Source organism: Carettochelys insculpta, chromosome 6 (genome assembly GCF_033958435.1).
Source record: "Carettochelys insculpta isolate YL-2023 chromosome 6, ASM3395843v1, whole genome shotgun sequence".
NCBI classification, from domain to species: Eukaryota; Metazoa; Chordata; order Testudines; family Carettochelyidae; genus Carettochelys; species Carettochelys insculpta.
This window is the reverse complement of record NC_134142.1, coordinates 53,985,847-54,005,676: the sequence shown is the minus strand read 5'-3', so window position 1 is coordinate 54,005,676 and position 19,830 is coordinate 53,985,847. Positions and strand designations below refer to the sequence as shown.

Below are 19,830 nucleotides of genomic sequence, written 5' to 3'. Positions count from 1 at the left end.
GCTTTCAAAGGAGCTGCAAACAGGCAGGGCCTGGATCAGCAGGTGGCCACTGGCTGCTGTACCTATGTGGGGAGGATGGAAGGAGGATATGACATGACTGGCGGCTCCCCTCTTCACCCACAGGAGTGACCTGAGGGGGCTTCCTGTAGACCAAGTGGAGAATCCTCACATGTGACCAGGGTGGTTCTTGAGTATTTTGTAGCGCCACCCCTGTCCCCATCCACCACCCTTCCTCCTTGCTGGGCAAGGGGCAGACCCATCCCTCTTCCCCCACTCCCCAATGTGAGGCTACCCTAAGGGGCATGCCAGGTGGTGCAGAGAGAGGGAGTTGGGTGTCATAGGAAAACCTCATGGGGTGAGGGCCTGGGGTAGGAGGTGGGCAGCAGAGCCAGGGGATGCAGCACGGAGGGGGAGATGAGTATGTGGAGCAGATCCTGTGGTGCTGGTGGGAGCCTGGGGTAGGACAAGAGCAGCTGGACCTCCAGCCTCAAAACTTCCTTCCAGAGCCTGTGCCCAGGACCCCTACCCACTGCCCCAGGCCAGTACCAAACACCCACATTCCCTCTCAGAGCCTGCACCTCAGATGAATGTTCCCTCTAATCTTTTCCTTCCATGAGGGGGATAACTTATGTGTACCAAGGCATGTGTGACTGTGCACCATCAGTAGAACCTGAAAATCTAGCTGTGGGTGCTCTGCTAATCAGCTGGGTGGTACCTGAATGTCCCCTGAGCAATCACACAAGTGCATAGCTTACAGTGAATACTACCTGAGATCCCCACCTACACCCAAGCTCCCTCACAGAGCCTGCACCCTCCCATACCCAAACTCTCTCCCAGAGCCTTAGGCAGGGAGGGTGAGGGCAAGGACATTCTTGGCAGCACCAACATTTCTGCAAACCTGCCACCCCTGAAGGTAAGTACTCAGTGCTGGATAGTTTTACACAGCATGTGTGAAAGTCTTAAGGGGGGAGGTCTTGAGGATTCCACCCTACCCTTTATTATGGCCACAAGGAATTTGCTATGGTCAGATCAACAAGGAGTGAGAGTTTGTATCACATAACTCAGAAACCACTGGCAAAACATCACACTTGTGAGACGCTACTTTCTGGAGCTAGAAAGTAACTTCAAAAAGTGTCCATGCTACTGAATAATTCATTTTTCAACTCTCTACACCATTTTGGTTAGAATACTGAGTTTAGCTGACACTCTTCCAATTCTCTTTTGTTGACCATTGAATTTTTTTGAACATTCCCAATGTTTAAATATGGGTGTGCAGATTTACTTCTGGGAACCGCTGACTGTATATGCAAGAGAAACTAAGAGCTATCAAAAGGGATACACAGCATAAGGGAACATGGTGCTTAGCAGATGGCATTTCTGTCTCTAATGGACTACTTTGGACTTGGGCATTTTAAGATATTAAGTAACTAACATACCTATTTTTGGATCATCTACCTTAATCATCATATAAAAATTTTGCTTGTGAAAGGAATTGTAAAATATCCATCTTTTATGACTGAGCTTTATTCTTGCATCAACAAATTATATATGAATGCTGATTTATTTCTTTTCAACTCTTGTTCAACAGGTCAGTGACAGGCACGGAGGCTACATCTACATTACCCAGGAAATGGACCTTCTTAGGATTGGTCTTTCAGGATTTGATGTCATGTGCTTGGTGCAGCTGAGCAAAACTGACTTATCAGGGGTTGGCAGTCAACCCCTGTACTCCTAGCTATTGTGAAGAATAAGGGAGGTCAATCGGACAAACTATCCTATCGACCTTCCATAGTGTGGACAGCCAGGTAAGTCAGTTGCAGATAAATTGACTCTAGTTACACAATTGCCATAGATAGAATTGTGTATCCGTAATTGACTTACCTACCTAGTGTAGGCCAAGCCTAACAGTATGATCAATAGCTTACAAAGCATTATAAGAATAAGAAATTCAAATCATACAGCTTAAATCACTCAAGCAATTAAAAACAGAGCTCGCTAATACATATAAAAAAGTAAAATCTAACAACTTGCGTACTATAAAAATCCATGACTGAAAGTTGTAATATGTAATCAGAAACACTCAGAGTGCAACTAAATACAACATCCAGAAGAAATAGATCACCACGTCTACTTTATTTTGCATAAACACAAGAGTCCAATTATAAATGATGACTATTTTACAACTCCTTTCAGAAGAAAAATTATGTATACAGTGATTAAGGTAGAAAGACTAAAAAAGCCATCACTGTGGCACCAGATGATATAATTGTAGATAGTGAATTGTTTTTATACATACCAAGATGACAAATTTGGGGACATGATGAAAACTGTCAGCACTGTTTAATTTCTTCCTTATTATATAGTAAAGGCTAAGAGTCAGATACACAAATTGGAACTCATCTTTTGGAAATGAAACAGTTATGAGACAACACATAATTCAGACTAAAATGGTCACCCTATTTCAGTCAAATAAATAAAATAGACAAATCTGTCTGGTGATTTCAACCTGTTACCAACCAACTTTGTGTTTTTTGGAAACTAGCGCATAGTACTCATGTTAGACCCTCCCCCCCACCTCCACCCCTGCTTGAAACAAAGCAAATACAAAAAGCAATGAAAAGGCAGGAGAAGACTTAAACCTCTCCAGACAAGGATGATAAAACTAAGGGAACACCCCCTACTGTGATTTACATCAAAGATGGGACAGAAAGACATTTCCACTAGCATACAGAATGTTGAGAGCCCACCTCCCCACACTTTCTCTCTCAGTATAGCCTCCTGACCCTGCTTTATGTGATCAGTTATGGTTTGCCAACCATAACATTTATAATCAGATGTAAGTTAGATTAAATATTATAAGCGTTGTTTGCTTGGCTCCCCTCGTACGGCTGCAACCAGAAAATGACTTGCATTGTTAAAGTGGTTGCTTTTGTCTCACCACCACCCTCCTAGTGGGGGTGAGGGGTATTGTTCTGGCTTCTGCATTCCCTCTGTAACAGTGCTCCTTGTACCTAAACTAAAAATCCCTGTAGCACTCAAAAGAGCCTTTGGGGTTTGCTCATCAAGTGAGTTACTAGCAGAAGAGTTGTGTAAAAGTGGGGATAGGGAGGTGCTGAAACTGGGTGCACATGAGAATGGCAGCTTAAGGAGCTCTTTAAATCTAGCCCATCGAGTCCAAGAGCACATGAGGGTCACAGCAACCCAATCTACTGAATCCATACCTGTCCCCTCAGACATGCTCTGGTAGAGTGAGCGAGTGTTCATATGATTCTAGGGTGGCAAGAACCCAGTTGTGTGGAATCTAGATCCTGCAGGATAGCTCTGTTGGGAGGGAACTGACAGAAGGGAGAAATGATCTCCATATGAGAACACAAGTAGTACACTGATAGGATTATCAGCCCAAAATAATGGGCAAATCTGGTAACTACTCTATTTCCAAAGTGACTACTCACGTATATAAGGGAAGCAGGACGTGGCTCAAAGCTTGAAATGGTAGTTCTGCAGATAGAATGAAATTACTTACTTTGAATGCAACTGAAATGATTGAATACTCAATGTGATGCACAGAAGTAGTCTCTGTGACAATATTCTATTATAATACCAGATAGTTTTCAGCAAAACATTTCAAAAGAGCAATGCACTGTATAATTCTCTAACAAATAGGGTTACCATTAATCACAGTAGCTCATGCAGCTAACTCAAAAAATTAATCACAATTAATCAGTTTTAAAACACACTGTTAAACAACAGCATACCAACTGAAATGTATTACTATTTTGGATGTTTTGCTACATTTTCAAATATATATTAATTTCAGTTGCAACACAGAACACAAAGCATACACTGTACACTATAGGCTTTTTGACTGCAAATATTTGCCTGTAAAAATGATAAACAAAAAAAACCCAGTAGTTTTCTATTCACCTTGCACAAGTAAAGTTGTGCAATCTCTTTACTGTGAAAGGGCAATTTACAACTGTAGATTTTTTTTTTGTTATATGGCTGCACTCAAAACCAAAACTAAGTAAAACTTTAGAGCCCTGTAATTCCACTCAGTCCTCCTTGTTCAGCCAACTGCTAAGACAAACAACTTTGTTTACATTTACAGGAGATAATGCTGTCTGCTTCTTTGTTACTACATTATCTGAAAGTGATAACAGGCATTACCATGCCACGTTGGTAATAAGTGTTGCAAGGTACCCTAAAAGTTCAGGTGCTCCTTCACGTTTCTGCAACTACTCTATAGAAGGTTTCCATGCTAATGAGGCAGGTTAAAAAATAATGTTTTAATTCAATCTGACTGAACTCTCCAGGGGGCAACTGTATGTCTCCTGCTCTATTTTACTCACATTCTGCCATGTATTTCATGCGATAGCAGTCTTGGATGATTACTAAGCACGTTTGTTTTAAGAACACTTTCACTGTAGATTTGACAAAATGCAAAGAAGGTACCAACGTTAAAATTTTGAAGATAGCTACAAGCACTTAAAAAATTCAAGTGCCTTCCAAAATCTGCAAGGGACAAGCTGTACAGAATACTTTCAGAAGCTTTAAAAGAGCAACACTTAAGTGCGGAAACTACAAAATCCATACCAGCACAAAAAGCATCAAACTTCTTCGGGTGGCATCTGACTCAGATGATGAAAATGATTATGCATCAATCTTCATTCTTTGGATTGTTATCAAGCAAGAACTAGTCATCCACATGGATGCATATCTCTGGAATGGTGGTTGAAATAGGAAGGAACACATGAATCTTTAGCACATCAGGGACATAAATATCTTGTAATGCTAGCTACAAAAGTACCTGAGAATGCCTGTTCTTATTTTCAAGTGACACTGTAAACAAGAATCAGGCATCATTATCTTCTGAAAATGAAAACCAACTTGGTTGTCTGAGGTGATTGGCTGTGCAAGAAGCAGGACTGCATGGATTTGTTGGAGCTAATGTTTTATGTTGCATTGGTTTTGAATGCAGTTATTTTTGAATATGATTCTACATTTGTAAGTTCAACTTTATGTAGAAAATATTGTAGTTAATTGAAAAATTCAATTTCTTTTTTTACAGTACAAATACTTATAACTAAAAATAAGTGAGCACTATACACTTATGTTCTGTGCCGCAAATGAAATCAATGTATTTGAAAAACACAAGAAATATCCAAAATATTTAAATAACTGGTATTCTAAGAAAGATTAATCACACTATCATAATTAGTTTAATTCACTTGACACCCCTACTCGACAAGATGAACCTGCAGCAGGAGTTTTCCAACATCCATGGCTAATTAATGCTTTACTTAAGTGGCCTTATTTCAAGCAATTCAGAAACAACGAAAAGGCTTTTGATACTGAAAGGTCAGGTTTAAGCTGGCTCAGGTACTCCTTTCTGATTCAGCAAACAACAGTATCTTCTGAACTAGGGAAGGAAGAGTGGATTCAAACACTGTGGAAAGGTGGACAGTGTGATTAGGGTCCCGTAAGACTTATGCATGACCTGTGGTGAGCCATGTGTACAGGAACATTTATTGTTTTAATACGTTTGTTCTGTAACATCTTTTCTGAAACAATGTGTGTGCTTTCTTAGGAAGAGCTGTGTGTTAGTTTGTAACTACCAGCAATATGTTATGTCTAGTTGTTGAAGAGAAATCCAAGAGCAAATACTGGCCAATGGGCAGACTGGCTTGCTGGGAAATCACAGTGTAAGGCAATTTGTTGCAGAGCCTTAAAAAACTATTGTCGGAAGGGGGTGGGAAAAGGGTCCCTATGCAAAAAGAGATGACAGCTGAAGACCTGACTGGACACTCCTGGAATAGATGGAATGAACCATGGGGGAGGGATGGGGATGGCGGGGGGGGTGCAGAGTACAGGTTCATTTGCCTCTACCTGAGTTTCAGGGAAATAAAGAATCATGAATGGATGAAAGAATGTATGGGCTCTGAAACTGTGTTACTGAAAGAGAGAAGGTGTTTACTCTTTGGCTACAACTGATCCTCCAAATGACGAAGATTTTCAACAAAGACTTGACTGGTTCCCCCATCCACGCCTTCTACTCAGACGGTGACAAAAGGTGTAAGTAACTAATTCAGACAAAACAAAGAAGCAGTCATGTAGCACTGTAAAGACTAATGAAATTATCACCTAATAAATTATTTTGTTAGTGTTTAAAGTGCTACATGACTGCTTTTTTTGTTTTGATAGAATACAGATTAACACACTTTCTCTGTCACTTTAATTCAGACAGTGCTGTACTGAGCATGAACTTCCAAAGCTGTACTGCAGTGCACTAGACAGCAATATATAGATTACAAAATTCAGAGAGGAGCGGCTGTGGCTATTCCTACATTGCTGCACACACCAAAAGGCCACAGGAATAGTCTTCACAAGATGGCTGAGTAGCCACATAGGCCATGCTAACAGCTGAGCACCCCGTTAATTTAGAATGTTTGCTACTTCATTTTCAGTTGTTTTGAAGTTTCATAAATGCTTCTGTGCTTCACATTTTTGCGGGGCTCACCGAGCACTGGGAGGGATGGCTCCAACCGTGGCAAAGATTTTCAGGGACTGGCCCGTATAAAGAAACATGCACTGGTGAGGGGGTGGCTCACCCCAGCAGGAAATATTTTCAGGGGCTGGCGCCAGAGGAATGGCTTCCCCTGCAGTAAAGATTTCAGGGGGCTGGCTGGCTCCTGTGAGGAAACATGCACTGAATCGGGGTGGCTAGTAAGAAATCAGGTAACTGTACCATGTCAACAGAAGCCTCAGCTGGACCCTGCCAGATGAGTTCTGCTGGGGGGTTGGCTCCCAGCTGCTCCTATTTTGGGGCTCCCCTCACCTAGGCACACCACTCCAGTACTCTCCCTTCCCCAAGTGTGTAGCTCAGGGGAGCCACAGTCTCAGCAGGGGGGTCTTTACTGCATTTTTACTGGGGGAACTCTGAAGTACCTGTTGACAAGATTCCCTCCCTATCTTTCTACATGTTATCTTGTTTTAATCCACTTTTATCATAAACACGTGGGACTGAAGGTTCTCTGCCTTGTGAAAGTTGTTCTATCACCAGGGGAGAACTGGGGTACTTTCCTTCTCTGTGAATAACATTAAGTCTTTCACTAATCACATGGATCTAGCTTCTTCCAGTGTTTGGTGTTCTTTCACTAGGGGAAAACTAGCTGAGCATTCTGTTGACATGATTCAGTCATGGTTTTCTTTCCCTTGGGATTCCTCGCTTTTCCTTCTTTCGGCTTTCAACGGGAGGGGAATGAGGGCAATGCAATCGGGGAAGATGACAATGGGTGCTCTCAGGACACATTTTGTTAAAAGGTCTGTAATGCAGATGACAAACAATTTCTCTCACTGGGGAAAGAGACTCTGAAAAAATGGCGGTTTGTTTTCAAAGGGAGGAAAAAGAGGCCAATGCAGTGTGGGCAGATGACATTAAACACCTACAATCACTTGTGGAGCATTTCTTCCCACAGAACACCAGCCCAAAAAACCAAACCAAACCAACCAAAACAGAATGCAACAGGGCTGAGGGAACTGTGGGATAGGTTCCCATAATGCACTGCTGCAACAGTTGAACTTTGAGGTTTTAGTGGGGATGCACTAAGCCAACTTTGTGGCGAGGTACAGATACTCGACTTGATAAAATCCAGTGTTTCAAAGTTGACTTTAATAAATTTGACTATTTCATAGTGTGGCCATAGCCCCAGCTTCTTTACCCAGAAAGTCTAGTCTCACTGCTAAAGACTCCCCATCCCTATAACAGTGTTTTAGGAGTCTGCCAGTCTCCTGGTTCACCCAGTCCCAATTCTCCTTCCACATCGAGATACTTCATCAGGGCAGTCTGCCTCCCCACCTCATCCCCTTCCCGCCATCCCAACAGTTCTCATTCCCAGTATTCATGCCCAACTGTAGCTGGGAATTCAATTATCTGATGCAAAGCTACCCAAGATCAGGCAATACAGACAGTGTCACACTTCCTGATTATGGTGTTCAAAGAAAATACTCTAATCACTATAAAAGCTCAAGTGTCAGATTAAACAAAGCCTTAAGGAAATCTGAACTGGCATATCCAAGTTCTTATAAAATCACAAGGGTCTCAGGGCCACTATGCGAGAGGAGATTCTGCCTGACTCAGTCAAACTCCTGCTGGTCTTCCCTGGCAGCATGATTCCCTGGGTCTTCCCCGTGCTACCCCAAAACAAGACACAATTCAGTCCCCACATTAAAATGTAGCTAGTGGAGAAATGAAAACTGATTTCACGGTATAAACTAACTCCTCAATCAGCTGTTTTCTGTTAGCTTTGCACATCAGTCACAACTAAAATTATTTTTCTGTTCAACAGAATATGGCTGTTTTTTTTTTTTTTTTAACTGCACGTGAATTGGGATGACACTTCCACTGCAGAAATACTGAAATCTCTTTCCTATTTTAGGCCATTCCAGTCAAACAATGTTTAGTAGCCATATCAGACTATCCACTTTTATTATTCACTAGATTAACACTGAAAAACTCTAAGTACTGCTCATTGTGCAATTAACTCTGACTAATAAACTGCTGGTGGCTGCCCTATTGAGAGATGTGAGGCTTATGTCTCTGTCACAGGCAACAACACCTTTAGGAAACAATATTTCAGAGCCATTAAAGGAAACCTGTCCTCCAGAGCAGAATGTACCTTGGCACTCATCAGCTAATCTTTAAAATCTGAGACAGTGATTAAACCAAATTACTTGTTCTGCTCAGACTCACTCTAGTATATGGTAACATTAAAGGTCAGGAATTTATTTCTTCTTGGATAAACTGGCAGCAATTTCTATTTAGTAAATCCAAACAGAACATCTGCTGCTAATGAGAAATATAAGCAAATCTCAACACGTGTATACGTATGCGTGTGTGCGCGTGCACACACACACACACACACACACACACAGAGGCATGACTGAGTCAGGGCAATCACATGCTACCTACAAGACTCTCACTTTAAGTCACCCACCACTATTTTTAATACCACTATTACAGTGCTAAAACTTATTATTACAGGGTTCATAAAGGTCTGTTGTTCCAGTTTTCTCAGAACATACTGCAAATGTTATTAACTTGTTGCTTTATGCCTAGGACCAGAGACTGATAGCTTAAAAACTGGCTTCTAGCACATTTTTATTTTTATAGACTGTTCACCGCTTTCTCTCACAGTAGATGACAAAAACATCTCTCCTAACTAGAGCTTGTCATATACTAAAACAAAAAAAGCTGCACATCTACCAATATAATTTATGCCATCATGTGCCAGCAATGCCCCTCTGCTACATACATTGGACAAACTGGACAGTCTCTACGTAAAAGAATAAACGCACATAAATCAGATATCAGAAATGGCAATAGACAAAAACCCGTAGGAGAGAACTTCAATCTCCCAGACCACACAGTAGCTGACTTAAAAGTAGCTATCCTACAGCAAAGAAATTTCAGGACCAGACTCCAAAGAGAAATTTCTGAGCTACAATTCATCTGCAAATTTGACGCCCTCAGCTCTGGCTTAAACAAAGACTGCGAATGGCTGGCTAAATACAGAAGCAGCTTCCCCTCCCTTGGTGTTCACACCTCCAGATCAGCTGCTGGTAGTAAGCCTCACCCTTGCTGACTGAGCTAACCTTGCTATCCCCACCCTTGCTCTGGCTTATTTATACCTGGCCCTGCAGATTTCCAAGACCAGCATCTAACGAAGTGAGTCTGTGCTCACGAAAGCTCATGCACAAAACTTTTCTGTTAGTCTATAAGGTGCCACAGGACCCTTCGTTGCTGTTACAGATCCAGACTAACACGGCTACCCCTCCGATACTGTAGAAATTGTTACTTTAAAGTGAAATGAGTCAGCAGGAAGGCTCCAAAATGGATCCAAGTAGATGCCTAGCTAGTCCTGTAGCCTGTGTCATATGGTTGGCAGTACAAGCTACTTCACAGAAACACTGCAGCAGACAAATAACCTGTTCCAAAGAAAGTTAATCCTGAAACCGTAAGAATTAAAGGGTTCTTTATACCCTGATACATGGAGGTTTATATCCCTTCCAAAAATTTAGTTATTATGTCAACTCTGGATACTCTTGTTATCCATATAACCCTTTAATCCTTTCTGAATCATGTTTTCCACAATCATTCATTGTGTCAACGAGTTCCAGAGTTGACTAGTGGGTCACAAAATATTTTTTTTTATATTAAGTTTAAATTTGCCTCCTTTATACCTCATTTGTTTGCATTAACAAGCATATATCATGCTTAAAAATGGAATATAGGACATTAGTAGTTTGGTTTTTTTTTGTTTTTTTTTTTAATTGTTTACAGGTGTCTGTGCTTTTCATACCATGTCTCTTCATTCACCAATACAGGCAACATTAAAATATACATACTTTTAACAGACAATTATATGTAGATCCACTCTTCTTAAGATTTATACAAATTAACTTTTCAGCCCATAAAAATATACCTTGTCTAAGATATCAAGACTGGGCAGAGGCACTTGTAAGCTTCATCCACACACTGTTCAGGAAACAGTTCTGCTAGCCTGGAGATCAGACCCCAAGTCAAAAACACAGATTAAATTAGGGCATGGACAATATATAAAACTACGGAAAATGCCAATCTCTATTGCACTCACCAGCGTACTTGTTTTTAAATACTGAGACTAATCAGTTAGCACAGAGACCACTCAGCTGCCTCCAGCGTCACTAAGGTTTCTGTGGTGCAGTGTGAATCTACACAGTACAACAGTTTACTGTGCACAAGTGTCTTGTACCGATATGGCTACAATGAGTCGAAGTTCCAGTGTGCTGATGGAGTTAGTTCAATGAAAGACATTACCTTTTTCTTCTTCTGACTCTCTTGTTGCCATGAAAGGCTATTTACAGTATGATTAAAACTATGCTCTTGGAACATCAAAACAAAGAACAATTTTGTAAGTCACTGAGATAACACCCCCTGATTTATTTTACCAAGACACTGTTATAAAATTATTGAATATTATGGGACAAATTATTTGTTTTCTAGCCTAAATACTGTATACATTAAAGCAGTTTATCATCCTTGCTTTCATCATAGACATTCCCTTTGACTTAATCTTCTCCTACACTTGTTCAAGAACAAACATACTGTTTATCTGATTGGCAATGCATGTATTTGTTTCAGGGAGGCAACTGATATTTAATTATGCGCACCACCTGCAAGAATAAAGCTTGATCCTATCGTCTCCTATAAAAAATAAAACTCAAACATTTTAAAAAGTTTTATCTGTTGAGTTATGAGATACCCTTAAATCAAATAATGGTTAAGTTGATTAACCTTGACAGGCATATGCAAAGAAGAAAAATTACCATCTCAACTTTCACAGTAACAAAAGTAGGTAACTGCAGCTCCAGCATAAAAAAGCACTTCTGAAAAGTCCTCAAATTAGTTCTCATTGAGAACACTGCACTCTAGGTAGCAGAAATGGAAATAAATTCAAATAACTTGGCAGATTTATATTATTTGCCTATTCATCACTGCATCAAGGGTAACACTATTGACAGTTTTTCCGTTAGGGTAAAAATTTGTACCACCATTTAAAAATCTGTATTAATTATCCTGGTTTATGGCATTTCTATTTTATTTAATGTTATTTTCCTGCTACTAATGGAGATGGCGCAATTCAACAGGTTTATCTTTTTAAAACTTTGTCAGTTTTTTTTTTAGTAACATTAACATTCTGTTTCACTGTTATAACTACAGTAGTCCCTCAAGTTATATGAGGGTTTCGTTCCTACACACCCTTGCATAACTCGACTTTCACATAAGTGGGGGACAACTTTTTACCCAGGCAGAACACCTGTTCTGCAGCTGGGGAAGCAACTGGAGCACCTGGAGCTACTTTTGAAAGGTAAGTCCTGGGGGAGGGGGGAGCAGCTAGGGAGTGTTAAGTCTGGCAGTGAGTTGTGGGGAGATGGGGGGGCTAATCCTAGGGTATGTTAGAGCGGCAGGTGGGGATGGAGGGGTGGAGTTGAGACAGAGCTGGGTTGGGGGGGCGTGGAGGAGGAGGGGTTGGGCCAGGGCTGTGGCGAGTGGGATTTTGATTTGTGCTTAACTCAACTCGTGTTAATGAAAGTTAAGCACAACTCGAAATCATGCATTTCGAGGGATTACTGTATACCATTAAAACAGTTATATTAAGAACTGATTGTTGAATGATACAACCACTATCTTTATTCTTTATCTTGTTTTTTATGTTTTAAGATCATTAATGTGACAATATGCGTCAAAGCTCGTCTCTCACGCCAACAAAAATTGGCCCACTAAAATATATTACCCAAACCACCTTTTCTCTGTAACACACTGGCACCAACACAGGCGCAACAACTTTATAAAATGTTATTGTGAAGTCCTATGTCCATCTTTTCTAAATAATTTCTACATCAAATTTGCTCAATTTAAAAGTAGAAATGTTTTTTTTTTTTAAATTTTCTAATTAATTGCAGGGCCTGCTAATGCAGCCTGTGCTATAACCGTCAAGCTGCTGTTCTGGGCTCTGGTCCCACCATCATCGCTTATGCAGCTGGAACTTGGGCCCTGATTCAAAGCCCATCAGTGTCAATAGAGAGACTCTTACGGCCTTTTGTTTACCTTATCAACATTAAAATCCAGCTCGCACTCCCATGGCTGCTAGAGAATGAAACTGTTGGATAAGGTGCCATTTTTACAGTCACTTTTCTGACCGTAACTACATTTTAAAGCAAAGGTATTTTGATGTATATCTAGCCAGCAGCCATGCTACTCATATTTCATTATGAACTGGAGATAAATTAAATCTTAATGGAATGAAGGTGTGGAGTTTCCACCTTTTTAGTATTAAGCTCCAACTGCCACAAAACTCCAAAATATAGTTTATATTTATATTCATTTGGGGAAGAGTTCACTTATGAGTGGTATTCCATTAATTACTAAATGCGTTGCATCTTAAATTCAAGAAAAATAGCATGCAATAAAGATGCAAAGTTAAACACAAATCAGGTATTTGGAGATGTGGGTAGAACAGGCTGTTGAGGAAATAATATTGCTAAATGCCATCAAAAACATCATTGACTAAAGAGGAAGAAAAAGAATCATCAAGCTTGTGCAATAATGAGTATATAATTTTCCCAACCTCTTTTCCAGAACTTCTATTTCTTTCCCCTTAATTCACTCATGAATGCCTCTTTAACAGCTGGTTAGGAAAAACTTATCAGTATTACTGAGAATTTTTTGCTTTAAACTAGTAAGACAGCAATTATATTTTAGAGTTATATTGTCCATTGTTCGTAATACAGCTAGCCAAACATACTACCTTGACTGCAAGGTTTGTCTCAGCACTGCAAAACTCATGGTAAATGTTTAAAGCTTTGTTTGCCTTGTCAGACAGGACTCAAATGGCTCAGGCTTAAATGTCACAATGAACCTGAAGGCAAATCAGTTTTCACATACAAATATGTGTAAGATTAGCCTATGAGAATAGTGAAAGCATTATTTGTGCATAGCTTATCTGAACCAATAAGTAGCTGATGAAAAGCAAAGGACTTATTATCACTATCACTGTGTCAAATTTTTCTCTGAGGAAAAAGCACTGGATGTTCCTGACAGTTGTCCTGGAGCAAAGGTCACAGAGGCCAAAGATGCAATTTTTGTAAGAATAAAGGTAACAGCTGAGCTGGTGATGCTGCTTTCTGCTTTTTTCCTTTAATTCAACTGGAAGATGGATTGCTTTGAGACCAAAGTGTACAGCATGCTGACTGTCCCAGAAGGTCCCAGATCACATCAGCAGCAAATGTCATTACTCTGCTGCCACTGGAATTCTCATATATATCTATAGGTGGCAGCAACTGTTTGCTCGTGGAAGGGCAATTTCATTGTTGACTAAAATAGAGAGGAAGCCGTGCTAGTCTATACACTATCAAAACAAAAGCAGTCAAGTAGCACTTTAAAGACTAGCAAAATAGTTTATTAGGTGAGCTTTCGTGGGACAGACCCACTTCTTCAGACCATAGCCAGACCAGAACAGACCAGTTCTTTCTGGTCACAACAATTTCTTTCCTCAAGATCTGGGGATAGAACTCTGAAATGTGAGGCATCAGGACTGAATTTACTTAGAAATCGCTTCTCTTGTGATCAGTTTGGGAGAGCTGGCAGGTCTGCATTCAGGAACAGATGTCACAGACAGGATGTTATGTGGCATTGGACAACATGAAACAGCTCAGGAGAGAGAGAGACATGTGAGTCATCAGCCGAGAACTGTCAGCTGAAGCCATCTGAGCCAACAAGTTTGCTTTACCAAAAGGCATATAGGAAGAAGAGCAATTTAAATAAAATTGTCCCCAAATAACAGAAGGAAAGCAGAGGGAAAACCATCAACAGAGACACTTAAGGAAATGTCAGAGGTACTGAAAATAAGGAGAAAATGGTATAATGAAAACTCAAGGAGGATAAGGTGTTAAGGAGTAGGAATGATCAAGTGGAGAAGATTAAATTAGTGCAGAATTGGAGGCACAAGGCATGAATTAAGTGTTTGATGAATTTAGAAGCGAAGGGAACAAGACACACTGGGAGAGGTTGGGGTGGGGGAGATGGGTCAAGCAACGGCTTTGAAGATGAAAGATGACAAGAACATGCTCTGATAGCACATTGTTTCCATGGCAACTAAGTTTTCCTTAACTTCTTCAACCAAAAGCGTATTACAGGATTGCTTCAAAACAAAAAAGCAGACAAGTAGCACTTTAAAGACTAACAAAATAATTTATTAGGTGAGCTTTCTTGTGACAGACCCACTTCTTCAGATCACAGCCATACCAGAACAGACTCAATATTTAAGGCACAGAGAACCAAAAACAGTAATCAAGGTGGACAAATCAGAAAAAAAAATGATCAAGGTGAGCAAATCAGAGAGTAGAGGGGTAGAAGCGAGGGAGGTCAAGGATTAGCCACTGATCACTATAGTTACCTACACCCTTCTAGCTTCCATCCTGCACACATAACTAGATCCATTGTTTACAGTCAAGCCCTTAGGTACAATCGCATTTGCTCTGATCCAACTGACAGAGACCGAGAACTACAAGATTTTTACCAAATGTTCATAAACCTGAATTACCCACCAGGAGAAATAAAAAAAACAAATTGACAGGGCCACACGCAGACCCAGAGACCAGCTACTCCAAGATAGGCCCAAAAAAGCCAAGAACAGAACACCACTGGTCATCACCTACAGCCCCCAACTCAAACCACTGCAACGCATTATTAAAGACCTACAACCTATCCTTAATCAGGATGCGACACTCCAGAAGGCCCTAGGTGACATGCCTGTTCTCTCCTACAGACCACCTCCCAGCCTTATGAGGATCCTTACCAACAGCCACAGTCTATACCACAAGAATACCAGTCCTGGAACCTTTCCTTGCAACAAAGCCCACTGCCAGCTTTGTCCACATATCTTCTGGAAATACCATCACTGGACCTAACCAGGTTATTCACAGAATCATGGGCTCATTCTCATGTTCCTCAACTAACATCATATATGCTATCATGTGCCAACAATGCCCAGATGCTTTGTACATTGGACAAACTTCAAACTTCCTTAGACAAAGTGTTAATGGGCACAAAATAGACAAAAACACTCCAGATCCACAAACTGGTTAGTCAACATTTTCATGGAGTGGGCCATTCTGTTAATGACTTAAGAGTTTGTGTGTTACTGAAGAAAGATTTTCACACCACTCTTGAAAGGGAGACAGCCGAACTGTCTTTCATATTCAAATTCAGCACATTAACACTTGGTTTGAACTGGGATGGGAATTTTCTGAGTCACTAGAGGGGCTTGTTTGCATACTTGCCTTAATCTAATTCTTGACCTCCCCACCCCCTTCTACCCATCTACTGTGATTTGCTCACCTCGATCATTTTTTTCTGATTTGTCCACCTTGATTACAGTTTTTTGTTCTCTGTGCCTTAAATATTGAGTCTGTTCTGGTATGGCTATGGTCTGAAGAAGTGGGTCTGTCCCACGAAAGCTAACCTAATAAATTATTTTGTTAGTCTTTAAAGTGCTACTTGACTGCTTTTTTGTTTTGATAGTATATAGACTAGCACAGCTCCCTCACTGTTACTATACAGAATTGCTTCTCCAGTCTGCGATAGCAGATACAAGCAAACCTCTCACATATGATTCTGATAGTCGCATAGGTTTTCATCTGCAGAATGAAAGAACTGGGAATCTTCTATTCAGATGCTTTTTCTACTGTTCAGACAAATATTAAGAGGACACAGACCCACATAAGATTTCAGTAGATGTTTTATACCTAACGACTGAGTTTGAGGTCATAATTACTTTAAGTAACACATTTTAACTAAGCTATTATATAGGAACAAAAAAGGGAGCAATGGGTGTTAGATTGATTTCCAGCATGGATTTCTGAATGACAAGATAATTTCAGAATGCCTACTTTGAAACTTAAGTATAATAAGCACTTGTGACATAAGCAGCTTTTGAGAAAAGCTTTTGGAAGTAATATAGAAAGCAGGTTTTCAACTGAAATTTTATGAATCCAGACAATGTTTCGAAGGGTGGAACCCAGAAGGCTGAAATGGATGAGTAGAAGTGGAAAGGCAAATTAGGCAGTAAGGTTGTTTTAGTTAAGCAATGCTCACAAGAGATCCAAGTATTGTGTCCAAGAGTGGTGGCCATCAGAAAAAAAATCAGTTGGAAGACTGCTGTGGATCTTGACAGAGAAGTACTGAAAGCCTACTGAAGATTGAAGGTTAAATTAAGCTTCCTTCTGGGCACATTCAGATCCATTACTTCCACAGAATTGATGTGAATACAAATACAGCTGGACTCTTACCAGCTCAAAAAGTGAAACATCTGTAAGAAAAAGGGATTGCACATGATAGTCTGTCCATCAGGTGAGGTGAATACCTATAGCACCACTGAATGAGAATACCTGCTAGAGTTAAAGGGGTTAAAAATGAGACATTGACTTGCAAACTCACACTTCACCATCTTCTCTGCTTTCATCCGTATGCATGCGGTCTTTTCCGCTACTAAAAATATTCAAGAATATTCACTATGTACTTGGTCTCCAAACAATTTTGTGTTTGCTGAAACTAACAGGAAGAAGATATTCAGAAATCCATCTGCCATGTTCATTGGGCAGGATCTAAAAATTCTGTAAAGGAAGACACGTACAAAGTCTTGGGATAAGTAATGTCTCAGTCTTGTGCTAAGAAAAGTGGCAAAGAGAGGAGGTGGGCTGAAACCTTTTAGACAGTGGGGATAGTGCTCCTTTGAGTCAGATTTGGTGCTTGTCAAAAATCCAGAATCGACAAGACTGCTGTTGTGGATACTGAAGCACCAAGGAATTAGCAAGTGAACATTAATAGAAACAAATGTGTGCTGGAGAGACTGAACCTTGGCAAAATAAATTCAGCAGTGCCAAAATGGAACTGTCACATTGGCATGCTGCTCAAGAAATGACTTCATCTGTTTCTACAGATGTGTTACCACAAAAAATAGTCTACTTAAAGTTATGGGCAACTTTTTGGGGTATCAGTGACATATAAGTCAACATGAATGGCAGGCAAGCATATATTTTTCATTAAATGAATGTATCAAGGATATCTAATACCACCCTGAAATACTATTGGAGCCCGAATTCTCAATCTGAATGCTTGTATAGCTTCACACATGAAAATGACATATTGTAGATATTCTGCCATTTTCATTACAGCTTCCACTGATGTACAAAAAATGCTTATATGGTTCAGAAATGTTTAAAGAGATGCCAATCATTATGAGGAAGAGAAAATTCAATGATTGGACTTGAATGCAATGCTAAGCCAGCAGCAAAAGGGTTCATGGACTACAAAGGTGAAACTGGAAGAGAAAAACCACTGCAGTTGTCTCTGGAATATACCAGAAATAATTAAGACCCTAGAGTAAGAGATGTACAGAAAAGGCAGAGACTGAGCCACCTCAGTGACTCTAAACAGTTACATAAGATTCAACATTTTTAATGACAAGCAAGATTTTTCTATTCTTTGAAATTAAGTTTATGTACTGAAAGAGATGCAACAGATTACTGAATCTCTGAAATGAGTTGACCATTTGATCTGTCATTAATGCATGTGCAAATTGAAACAAATCAGAAAAGTAACGTGGATACTGTATTTGCCATGTGACTTTTTCCATTCTCAGTTATGCCTTTGGAACTGAAAAATGTACTTAGCACATATCAGAGCATCAGTGTGGTAGTCGAAGGGAAGGAAAAAGTATTAATATGTATAGCTAAAATGGCAGCTTAATCATTATCATGGGACTACGCTTGCAAGCTATACAGATGATTTTTAGCTAAAAGGAGAAATTCTTCACCTCTCATGCCACCCAAACACAAGTTTCTTCCCTGGATAACAAAGTTCTTGGGATACTAGCAATGGAAGTCTTACTTTAGAAAAAAACTCCACATGCCTGTCCTAATTTTAAAACACTAGTTTTAATTACTTTTTGGGAGCAGGTCAAAATTACACGGTGTTATAAACTACACTGCTGAACCACCCTCAACAATGCTACCACTGCTGGACCAGCATCAGTGTTAGCAGCGGTGATAGTTTTACAAAAGAATAAACACTATTGCAGAAAATTCCATTGAGAGTCAATAGGGTTTTTAGAGGATATTAAAAAGATGCAGGTGTCGAGGGTCCCTTGGTAGTGTTAAGCTGGCATACCCAGTCTTATGCCATCCTCTCCCATTGCCAGCATAAAACAGGCATAAATATAAGGAGGAGGCACAGCCAATGTACACCGCGTGGGACTGATCTCCAGACACTGAAATGATATCTTGGGCTATTAATTAAAAAGCCCTAAGTTTGCTCTTGCTGCAGGAGGTTTGGGGACCAGAGAAGTGCAGAAGAGGAATTTGCTTTTATAACTGAGGTTCCACACCAAACACAGTTCAGTCAGATGAAAGGATTGTGGCTCCAATATTTTTCCTTATAAGTTCCAGTTACCTGTGTAACTTCTGAGAGATCAAATATATGCTTATATGTTTACCATATGAATTAGACAGAGAGAGAGAGAGAGAGAGAGAGAGAGAGAGAGATTATTAGGAGAGCTCACTAACAGAGTGACATACCTTAGAACCGTATGCCCAAACAGAGATGTTTTGGCTTGATAGAACATAGAATGGAAGGGGTTACAGTTATTCTAATATAGCAATTTTGAAAGAGGGGGAAAAATCACTGTCTTCTAAATAGAAAAGAAAAAAAAAATCAGCGGAGAAAAGAATTATGTTTTCAGACTTCAAGTTGGTATTCTGAAGAAGAGAGAGAGGAAAAGATGTAATTAAAATATTGGGGATGTGTTCCTACATCAAACACACCTTAAAGCAAAGTAAATTAAAACCTGTAGGGATGGAAAGGGAAGGAAGGTTTTTCCAGGTAAAGTTACAACTCCACTTCCTTAGAGACAAAAATATGCACTGCTTCAGCTGAGTGGTTATCTATTCTGCTGAGCAAATCAGCTTTTTTAGGATGACTGATATCAGCTCTTACTCCAGTGGCTAGTGTTATAAATAATGCCATCTGAAAGAACACTAACAATCAGACATGGTTCTTCCTCTTTTGTGCAAACACGTGCAACAGTATTTACTTAGGCAATCTAAAATATAATATTTTCTATGTTTAAAACAATGCAACCACATTAACACAATTGTGTATACAGTCTACATTATAAAAAGACAATATAAAGTAGATTAATTCATGTTCAACCCCTGTAAGAATCACAGTCTTCC

The 19,830-nt window shown here is 40.0% G+C and overlaps 1 protein-coding gene across 3 annotated transcripts in view; it reads right to left on the bottom strand.

Annotated features, from left to right (window-relative positions):
* The window catches only part of STXBP6 (syntaxin binding protein 6), a 255,956-nt gene that overhangs the window by 41,928 nt on the left and 194,198 nt on the right, over window positions 1-19,830 (bottom strand). The gene's annotated exons all lie outside the window — the stretch shown is intronic.